Raw genomic sequence first — 10,888 nt, 5'->3', positions numbered from 1 at the left:
TCACTACAAACAAAACATGAGAAATTATTCCATTCCTTACTCATTTCAGGACAGCTTAAACCTAAAAAACACAACCTTTCATGAACATGTCATAGCATGCCTAATTATCAAAACTGAAAGTCAACTCAAAAATGTGTTTTTCTTGTGCGTACATGATGGTGGATGTGCTCGGAGCAGACAAGAAATTAGCACTGGCTGTTAACAGTCGTTGTGCTTGGTTGCCATCGCTCGCTTGTGTTTTCCTGTCCGTGGTTTGGCTCTGTGTGTGTGTACCTGGACCCTGCCTATCAACACACCTGCCTGTTACTAACTCAACATGCAGTGTGGCCCAATTCCAACCAGGATTATTAGAGTAAACAAAAACGAGAAAGTCCAGGATGTAAGTTAGTGCGGGGGATTAAAGTGACTAGGGATGGAGAGAGGGGGAGGGGGTTAAGAGCAGAAGTGGAAAGTAAAGATATACATTTACTCACATTACTGTATTGAGTAGTATTCTATTTCGCTACATTACAAATCCGATCTGTTACTGAGTAAAAAAAAAACCTTTTAAAATGAAAGGAAGAAAAAAAAATAGTGCCCGGAACCACTGCAGTGAAAGAAAGCTCTATTGTCAATAAAGTAAAAAGAAAAAAAAAGGTTTGCTGAGGAGGACAGATGCTTCGCAGCACAGCAGTTTTAGCAGCTGAGCAGACAAAGAGCACAGAGGGCGACTCAGCAGTCCGCTAACTTGTTGCTCTCTCTAATATTTCCAATATAAGCCGCTCTGTTTAGGCTACAAAAACGTGCATGCAGGCTGAAATTCAACTGTGCCGTTTTGTTGGGATTAAGTTCTAAGCAGAAGGAAACTCTGCTAGCTGTTAGGCTAATGTGCAATGATAAACACTACAGCTTTAACATTAATGTGTCCACGTCCACCTCAGCTCAATGAACTGTCCATCCCCAGGTGCAAAGTTGAAGTGACAAGGCAAGGCAAGGCAAGGCAGCTTTATTTATATAGCACATTTCAGCAACAAGGCAATTCAAAGTGCTTTACATGAAACATGAAACATTAAAAACAGTTAGAAAACAGTTAGAAAACAGTTAGAAAACAGTTAGAAAACAGTTAGAAAACAATTAAAAACAATGTCAAAGCATTAAAACAATTAACAAAAATTTCAGATCATTAAAAGACAAGAATAAACTGTACAGTGCAGTATAAGAATTTTAAAGAAAGAGCAGTTAAAAAAATGTATTTAAAGAAAGCTTAGCTTTAGCCTGGATTTAAAAAAACTGAGAGTTGTAGCGGACCTGCAGTTTTCTGGGAGTTTGTTCCAAATATGTGGAGCATAAAAACTGAACGCTGCTTCCCCCTGTTTAGTTCTGACTCTGGGGACAACAAGTAGACCTGTCCCAGACGACCTGAGAGGTCTGGGTGGGTCATAATGTAGTAGCAGATCAGAAATGTATTTTGACCCTAAACCATTTAGTGATTTGTAAACCAGCAAAAGTATTTTTAAATCAATTCTTTGAGGCACTGGAAGCCAGTGTAGAGACTTCAGAACTGGAGTGATGTGATCCACTTTCTTGTTTTTAGTGAGGACTCGAGCAGCAGCGTTCTGAATCAGCTGCAGCTGTCTGATTGATTTTTTAGGGAGACCTGTAAAGACACCGTTACAGTAGTCAAGTCTACTGAAGATAAAAGCATGGACAAGTTTTTCCAAATCCTGCTGAGACATAAGTCCTTTAACCCTTGATATATTTTTAAGGTGATAATAGGCTGATTTTGTAATTGTCTTAATGTGACTTTTAAAATTCAGGGTCCATGACTACACCAAGATTTCTGGCTTTGTCTGTTGTTTTTAACATTGTCGTTTGAAGCTGAGTGCTGACCTTTAATCGTTCCTCTTTTGCTCCAAAAACAATTTTATTTAAGAAAAGTTCTGGCACATCCAGTCGTTAATTTGTTCAATGCACATATTCAGTTGTTGTATTGGGCTATAATTCCCTGGCGATAAGGTTATGTAAATTTGTGTGTCATCCGCATAACTATGGTAACTTATTTTGTTGTTTCCATAATCTGAGCCAGTGGAAGCATGTAGATGTTGAACAGAAGAGGCCCCAGAACAGAGCCTTGGGGAACTCCGCACGTCATGTTTGTATGCTTAGATGTATAATTACCTATAGACACAAAGTAGTCCCTATTCTTTAAATAGGATTCAAACCACTTTAGTACTGAGCCAGAAAGACCAACCCAGTTTTCCAATCGGTCAAGTAATATGTCATGGTCTACCGTATCAAATGCAGCACTGAGATCAAGTAATACTAAGACTGAGATTTTGCCACTATCTGTGTTTAAGGGCGTTTTCACACATGAAAGTCCAAACCAAGGTCCGTACCAAGGTTCATGTTTTTGTTACATTGTATACATTTGATCCGGTAAGTTTTGGTTTCACACTGCAGTTTTGCAAGCGCACTACAGATCTATACGTGACAAAACTACGTCCTGCCGTCATCACATACGTGAGCTGCGTCTCCAGATACTTAGAACTGATTGGTTTGTTGACGGGCTTCCCCGTCCTCTCGTATCCTCTCTCTGGGTCCGAGTTTAGGCTATTCAACTGACCGCTGCTCTCCCCTAGTGCCGCGGCTCTTTTTGTTTTGTTGTGATGTTGAGAAGCAAGACACGGGAACTTTCTTTCTGGATCATTTATTCAGAGACAAACTGAAACTTACACTGTACATTTACTACCACTTAACAAATAAACTGCTGATGTATTCTCTGCTCTGATAGCCGACAGCTGTCTGCTCTGAGTGCATTTACCGTCTCTCTCTCTCTCTCTCTCTCTCTCTCTCTCTCTCTCTCTCTCTCTCTCTCTCTCTAAGCACCGAGCTGTTCCTTAAAGGAGCTTCCCCGGTATTGTAACACAAGGAGAGCCTGCCAGAGCTTCCTGTATTTGGTCCGAAAGTCCGAACCATCCAAAAAATGCTTTCAGACTATCAACGAACCGGACCATGGTTCAGTTTGGTCCGGACCGAGACCACCTCTTTTTGTCAGACCAAAATTTGGTCTTTTGATCCAGACCGTGGTCCGGGGGAGGTTTCACACCTTTAATTTTGGTTCGGATCAAACTAAAAAGTCCGGACCAAACGAGGTATGTGTGAAAACGCCCTAAGTGGATGTCATTAAAGACTTTGACAAGAGCCGTCTCAGTGCTGTGGTGTGGTCGAAAACCTGACTGGAAGGCATCAAAACTGTTGTTTAGTGATAAGAAAAGGTTGAGTTGTTGAAAAACCACTTTTTCTATGATTTTACTTAAAAGAGGAAGGTTTGATATTGGCCTATAGTTGGTCATTAGTGACGTGTCTAGATTGTTCTTTTTTAGGAGTGGCTTGATGACTGCAGTTTTCAGGGCCTGTGGGAAGATACCTGAGAGCAGAGACGTATTTACAATATTTAGAAGATCAGAAGCCAAACAATTCAAAACACTTTTGAAAACACCCGTTGGTAGAATATCAAGGCAACAGGAGGTTTTCAGATGTTGTATAATGTCTTCCAGGTTGTTATGACTGATCGCATGAAATTGTGTCATATTTGATTTTGTTTTGTTTGAACACTGTGACAACACATATCCTGTACTTGATATGGAAGCACTGACTGTTTGTCTAATTTTCTGAATTTTGTCTGTGAAGAAGGAGGCAAAGTCATTGCAAGCCTTGGTAGACAACAGTTCAGATGCTATTGGTACTGGAGGGTTAGTTAATCTATCAACAGTAGCAAACAAAGCACGTGAATTATTATTGTTTCTGGCGATAATGTCAGAGAAAAAGGACCGCCTTGCATTCCTTAGTTCCAAATTATAAATGCGAAGTCTCTCTTTATAGATGTTATAATGGACCTGGAGATTAGATTTTTGCCAACTACGTTCAGCTTTTCGACACTCTTTTTTCTGTTCTCACACCTATAAAATTTCTCCATGGAGATCTTTTCTTACCAGAGACAGCTTTGACCTTAGTGGGAGCAATAGCATCAATAACATTCGTAATTTTACAGTTGAAGTTATCTACAAGCTCAGTGACTGAGACCCCAGTGAGGGTGGGTGTAGAGGAGAAAAGCTGAATGAATGATTCACTGGTGTTTTCAGTGATATACCGTTTTCTGATTAACTTAGTTTGAACACTTTTGGGCAGAGAGATAGTGCCGTTAAAGAAAACACAGGAATGATCAGAGAGAGCAACATCAGTCACCACAACCTTGAGAATGTTCAGACCCTTGGAGATAATCAAGTCCAGAGTGTGCCCCTTATTGTGCGTGGGCTGTGTCACATGCTGAGTCAGTCCATAGCTCTCAATAACACAACACAGTTCTTTGGTCCCTCGGTCCTGGGGGTTGTCAACATGAATGTTAAAATCACTAGCAATAATTACACGGTCAAAGTTAATACAGATTATAGACAGCAGTTCATTAAAATCGTCAAAGAAGTTTGCACAGTATTTAGGTGGCCTGTAGATATTTAGAAGTAGAGCTTGAGGGGAGGATCTTAGCTGAAGAGCCACATATTCAAAAGAAGCAAAATGTCCGTAAGATAATTGCATACATTGGAATGAGTCATTAAACAAAATGGCGACTCCACCTCCTTTCTTATTCACTCTATTCTCACTCATACAACTGAAGTTAGGGGGGGCTGACTCAATGAGAACAGCAGCACTGTTATTATGGTCCAACCAGGTTTCAGTTAAAAACATAAAATCAAGATTGTGCTTAATAATAAAATCATTGATTAAAAATGATTTTCCTACCAAGGACCTGACGTTTAGTAGGGCTAGTGTTAGTGTGTTTTCATTTTTTGTGACTGACTGTGGCTGACGAGGAATGGATGCTAAGTTTGCAAAGTTTGCCGTTAAGTGCTTATTCATTATTCTTTTTCTATTACGTATTACAACATAAATTGTGGAAGAACCTAATACGCAGGGCCCAGGCTTGTTTTGGAAAGAGTCATGGGTGTTACTAGGCATGCAGCCTGGACCCGGCCCATATCAGTTAATGCTTGCTGCATTTTGCAAACAAGCATCCTTATCACTTTGGGGAAAATGAGTTAGCTGCCGCTCTTGAGGGGGCAGAGGTGCCTGGCGTTTTACTTTTGGCCGGGGCCGAACGATGGGAGAAGGAAGGGGGGCATACTTGGTTCCAGCATTCACCAGCTGCTTCATCTGGTCAGTGAACTCCAACATGGGGATGGGGGAAAGAGGGGAGAGCGACTCATCCTCAAAGACGTCCTCAAAGGCGTTGTGGTTGTTAAAGGAGTTTGAGTAGAATGGGGATTGAGATTTCTCATCTCCGCTCTTTGGTCTCCTATGGAATGGGGAGGGCGATGAGTTCTCGTCGGGGTTGGTAAGGGGTTTTGGGGAGTGTTGGATAGGTGAACAGGGGGGTTGAGATTTCTCATCTCCGCTCTGTAGTCTCCCATGGTCAAATCCTTGCTCAGGTGGGGGTTGTGGTGGATCACTGCCGCACTTTGTTGTGTCTTCCTCTTGTTTTGTTTGTGTTGATGTATCTTGTCTTGTGCCCTTGGCCAAGGGAGCAGATGGGTGGTGCAGAGAGTAAAGTAGGCTAGAGGTGAACAGCTTTACTCCTGACTTGTTAAGCAAGAGTCTGTCTGCTTTAAAAAGATGTCTGCGGTCCCAGAAAATGTTGAAATTGTCAATGAACTGCAGAGAATCGTCGGTACATGCAGTTGAAAGCCATCTGTTCAGTGCCAACAGTCTGCCGAAATTCTCAACTCCTCTTCCGACTGGTGGTACAGGGCCACTGATAAACACTTTCGCATTTATGGAGCTAACTGTGTTCAGCAGATCCATAAACTCACGTTTCAGCAATTCAGACTCTTGCTTTACAACATCATTTGACCCTGTATGCAGTATAATGTTCTTAGTAGTTGGTTGTGCTGCTACGATATCTGTGATTCTTTGTGCCAAGTCAGACACCATGTCTTTGGGATAACAGAGTATTTTGGTGTTTTTACTGCTTTTGATATCTTGTACAGCAGAGTCACCCACAATCAGAGTTTGGGGCCAAGTCGTTAGCTTTTTCTGTAGTTTTTTAATTTTAGAATTGCTCTCAGTCCTTACCCTGCTGTGTGACGGTGAGACGCAATCCAGGTCATGTCCAGGGTCCTGCAGCAGAGGAGCAAATCTGTTCTTCACCTGCACACTCAGTTGTTGGGGAGGCATTTTGTTGCGGTTTTTCCCTTTTGCAGTTGTCCACAGCTGTGTCCTACTAATCACAGGGGTTGAAGAGGCGCTCTGCCTGGGTGGTAATGCAGGCCAGCCGGTCAAATCACAAATCTCAGGGCGCTGTGCTCTGCCTGTTAGTCGTCCTCCCAATTCCCAGGAAAATTATTTACTCTTAGCTTTTGCACCAAAAGAGTTCCAGGGAGGACTACCACTTGTTGATTTATTATCCGTTCCACAGCTCTCCTGTTTGTTTGTGGTCTTGCTGGTGCTAGTTAGCCGTGTGTTAGCATGCTTTTGTCCATTGTTTTGGTTCAGTGGTAAAGTGGTGTCATTTCCACAAGATCTGTTCACTTTTCACGTTTACTTCTAACCGGTAAATTTTGGTTTCCAGAACTGCAATCTTCTGAAGGAGTTTGTAGTAGTCCTCCATGGAGAAGGAAGGCATCTTGCTGCTAATTAGCTTTAGCTACAGTCACTTTGACAGGCTTGAGCTATTTGTAGGCCACGCTCACGCAGAAAAATGGCAATAGCCTACTGTGCCTATAAAAAACAAAATGTATAGTCCAGTGATTTATAAGTATCCAGAGCCATTGCTCATAGTTTCTCTCAGAGGGAAAACAAGATTATCAGCAGAAGTATGCAAGCAGAGGCAAGAGCAAGCAGCAAAGCGTCTGCACTGTAAGAAGCAATCAACTTCAGTTTTTTCTCTTTCCATAAACTCTTAAATGTAGGATAGAAGACAGCGTGGCGTTTCTGTTGCGTGTCAGCTGCATGGATTTTGTCTGTCTTTACACACCAGAAAGGTGTCTGACGCGGTGCTGCTGCTGCTGCTAGCCTTATCTGGACACATGGATGTTTCCCATTGATAACATTAAATACCATGTTAAACATTAATATATACTGATTTGATTACAGCAAAGACAACCTTGGCAGTATTGACGGCAAAATAGGCTACAGAATATTTCTGTATGTACAGGTGCAATATTAGAAAATCGATTAAAAAAATTACATTCATATATCTTGATTTATATCAAAACCTAGAGGCTTTCAATCATCAATATGTCATTGGCCAAAAGTTTGGATACACCTTCTCATTCAATGTGTTTCTTTATTTTCATGACTATTTACATTGTAGATTCTCACTGAAAGCATCAAAACTATGAATGAACACATATGGAATTATGTATTTAACAAAAAAGTGTGAAATAACTGAAAACATGTCTTATATTTTAGATTCTTCAAAGTAGCACCCCTTTGCTTTTTTGATAACTCTGCAAACCCTTGGTGTTCTCTCAATGAGCTTCATGAGGTAGTCACCTGAAATGGTTTTACCTTCACAGGTGTGCTTTGTCAGGGTTCATTAGTGGAAGTTTTTCCCTTATTAATAAAAAAGCAAAGGGTGGCTACTTTGAAGAATCTAAAATATAAGACATGTTTTCAGTTATTTCACACTTTTTTGTTAAGTACATAATTCCATATGTGTTCATTTATAATTTTGATGCCTTCAGTGAGAATCTACAATGTAAATAGTCATGAAAATAAAAAGGAAACGCAATGAATGAGAAGGTGTGTCCAAATTTTTAGCCTGTACTGTATAAACATATTTTTCTATTCTGTTTTGCCTGGAAACACTTCCAGCACACTCGCGTCTCGCGTGAAAAATAGGCGTCGGTTCTATTTCTAGCAGGCACGCGTCTCAGGCCGGCAGTGTGTAAGCTCTAACCTGTTAACATGGGAGCCGAAATATAAACGGACACGCCACGCGGCTGACACGCCACGCGGCTGACACGCCACGCGGCTGACACGCTCGCGCGACGAGTCCAGTGTGTAACTGGCCTTACTTCCGTGAGCAAAAAGTAAAAAAAAAAAAAGATTAAAGCTGCAAGCAGCGATGGACGGGCCCTCGTGCTCTGGTTACTGGCAGACGCCGCTCCTTGTGACCATGCGTTGGCGTGGCACTCAGACACTGAAGATTATAACCAATGAAAAGGGAACTCCCTGCTGAGTTCAATGATACCTCACACAACACTCTACGTCATACAGTTCAGTAGCTGTGAATGTACACCAAAGTTACAACAACTTCTTTGTTCATCGATAAACACTCAAAATGGCCGCCACGCCACGCCCACACAGTTTGACGACAGGTTTGGCTTTTAATAACTTTTCATCTTTAAGGTTAAGACATTAAACGTTAAAACCGAATTTGAAGTCCATCGGATGAAATCTCTAGGAGGAGTTCGTTAAAGTATAGCACCTTGACTTTTCGTCCTACTTCCTGTTGCCACTAGGGGGCGCTATGACTTTAAGTAAATATCGGCCTTATGACTCTTATGAATCCTGAAAAGTTTCGACTCTGTTGGACAATGTACACTCGAGTGGCCCCGCCACGGCCACGCCCTATGACGAAAAGTTATTTTTTTGACAAATTTTCATCGTTAACATCTTAAGATGGCACAGACCGAGTTTGAAGTTGATCGGATGAAATCTCTAGGAGGAGTTTGTTAAAGTACGACATGTGGAAATGGCCATTTCAAACTTTCAATTCAAAATGGCGGACTTCCTGTTGGGTTTAGGGTATGGCTCCAATGAGCTTTTTTGTACATCTTGACATGATACATATGTGTACCAAGTTTGTTAGTCTCCATTAAACGTACTGCAGGGGCGCTTTTTTTAGGGGGCGCTAGCGAGCCACTTTTGTGAGTCTATTCCTGAAACCCTTAAAATATCAAATTTTTCACCAAAAACAGTCAGGGCTGAAACCGTGGAAAAATGATCTGGTGGCGCCGATGGTGCAGGTACAGTGGTGGTTTGTACAAAACTACACTGGCTGTTACCAGTCGTTATGCTAAGTCTTCTGGTTTCTGATTTGGCCATCAACTTTATACCAGTCCATGCAGCCCTAGAATTCCCCGCAGCCAGGGTACTCTGTACCTTGTCCTTGTACTGACACCTGGCCTTATAGATCTCCTTATTGACCTTCCTTTGCATGTCTTTTCTGTTCTGTAAGCTTCCTAAAGCAAAGACTCTCTTTTTCTCATTTAGTATGCCTTTTAGTTTTTTCGTCACCCACGGTTTATTGTTTGGGTACACCTTAATGATCTTAGTTGGAATGACCGCACTCACACAAAAGTCTATGTAGCCCGAAATAGCTTCTGTCTGTTCGTGCAAGTCAGCTGAAGAGTCCTCAAAGAAGGTCCAGGATGTACACTCCAGGCATCCTTTCAGCGTCTCTATACTGTCCTCATCCCACACCTGGATCTGCTTTTCCACAGGCTTAACCCTTTTCAAATCCTGTTAATAGGTGGGTCTTAGAAGGACTGTGTTGTGATCTGAGCCCCCCAAGGGGGCCCTGGCACTGGATGAGTATGCCTTTGGGATGGAGCCGTAACATAAGTCAATTATTTAATTTTTTCGTGTTGGACAGGTGACATACTGCGAGTAGGTAGACAGAGTTTTTTTGAGGGTGCAGTTATTAAACGTACAATATGTAGTTTTTGGCCACTAGGGGTCTCTCAATCAAAACAATAACAAAAGACCTACTTTTGATGACGTCGCGACGCAGCTTGGGATAATGGGATTTGTTGTCGTCGTCAATGTTAATCAGCTTATCTAGCGTCTGGCATAAAACATGTTTACTGACAAGGTAATGTATTGTTAAATATATTATAGCTGTATTCACGTTAGGTTTAGTTAGGGTTATTCACTTTATGTAATGCCATTCTAATGAAATATCCGCAAGGTAACGTAACTTATCAGAAACGTTAGCTAATGTAAGATGAGTCGACTAACATTAACCATCTAGCTAGCCAGCTACTGAACAGCTAACGTTACTGTAGCTATAATCATGTGGTGAATTTAATCGTAGGTTAGTCCAGTGGTGTATTCAGGCGTCGAAATAATCAAACTAAAATAAAATTAAAAAAAATAACTTTATGAGCGTGTTATAACATTACAATAATAATGTTACCGTAGGAATTAGGTAGTTGGTTGGCATGAGCCACTTGTCATCGTAGTAAGCTGGATCGATATTCAAATGTTTTTTGTTGTTGTTGCAATTAGCTAATATGTGCGACTGAAAAATGCTTTATTATTTATATTTTGCTATTGAGTATAATTCTGTGACATTGTATGATTTACATCTAACGTTACCCCTGGGGCATGTGTGCCAACTATTGCGTTGCTATCAGGATTCAAAATTAACATTTTCATTCACCAGCTGACCAGAGGGGGTTGTAGAGTGAAGCTAATCTTCCCTTATTCTAGCAGTATTTGGCTCTTAGATGGTACTTTGAACACTGGTTGTTAGAGTACTCTGTCTGTGGTGCTGCAACACAGTAATAACTTGCTAAAAACTACACTAAGTTTGAACTAAATTAACAGCTGGTGCATTTGGTTGACCTCATTGTATTGTGCTCTTGAAGTCATTGCCATAGACATGTTTTTAAAATAAACAACTGTAAAAGCATAGGCCCAAAATCATTGCAATAAACCATATGGTCACAACAGATGCACACAGGACTCGCCACAAAACTTGGACCCTTGAATTGAACAAAATGTTTTTAAAAATGATTTATGCATTATTTAGTAACAAGCAAAAGATAAAAAGATAGCTATTTTAATGTAGCCACTTATCTGTGGTCAGCTGATCATGTCCTCTCTGTATCTCAAGATTTTTGTG

At 41.1% G+C, this 10,888-nt stretch overlaps 1 protein-coding gene across 2 annotated transcripts in view; it reads left to right on the top strand.

Moving 5' to 3' along the window:
- LOC120558615 overlaps nucleotides 1-10,888 on the top strand; it is a 411,267-nt gene that overhangs the window by 88,752 nt on the left and 311,627 nt on the right. The gene's annotated exons all lie outside the window — the stretch shown is intronic.

The sequence above is a fragment of the Perca fluviatilis genome, chromosome 5, assembly GCF_010015445.1.
Source record: "Perca fluviatilis chromosome 5, GENO_Pfluv_1.0, whole genome shotgun sequence".
Taxonomy (NCBI): domain Eukaryota; kingdom Metazoa; phylum Chordata; class Actinopteri; order Perciformes; family Percidae; genus Perca; species Perca fluviatilis.
Note: the sequence above shows the minus strand (reverse complement) of the source record. Positions and strands in the feature narration are given on the sequence as shown.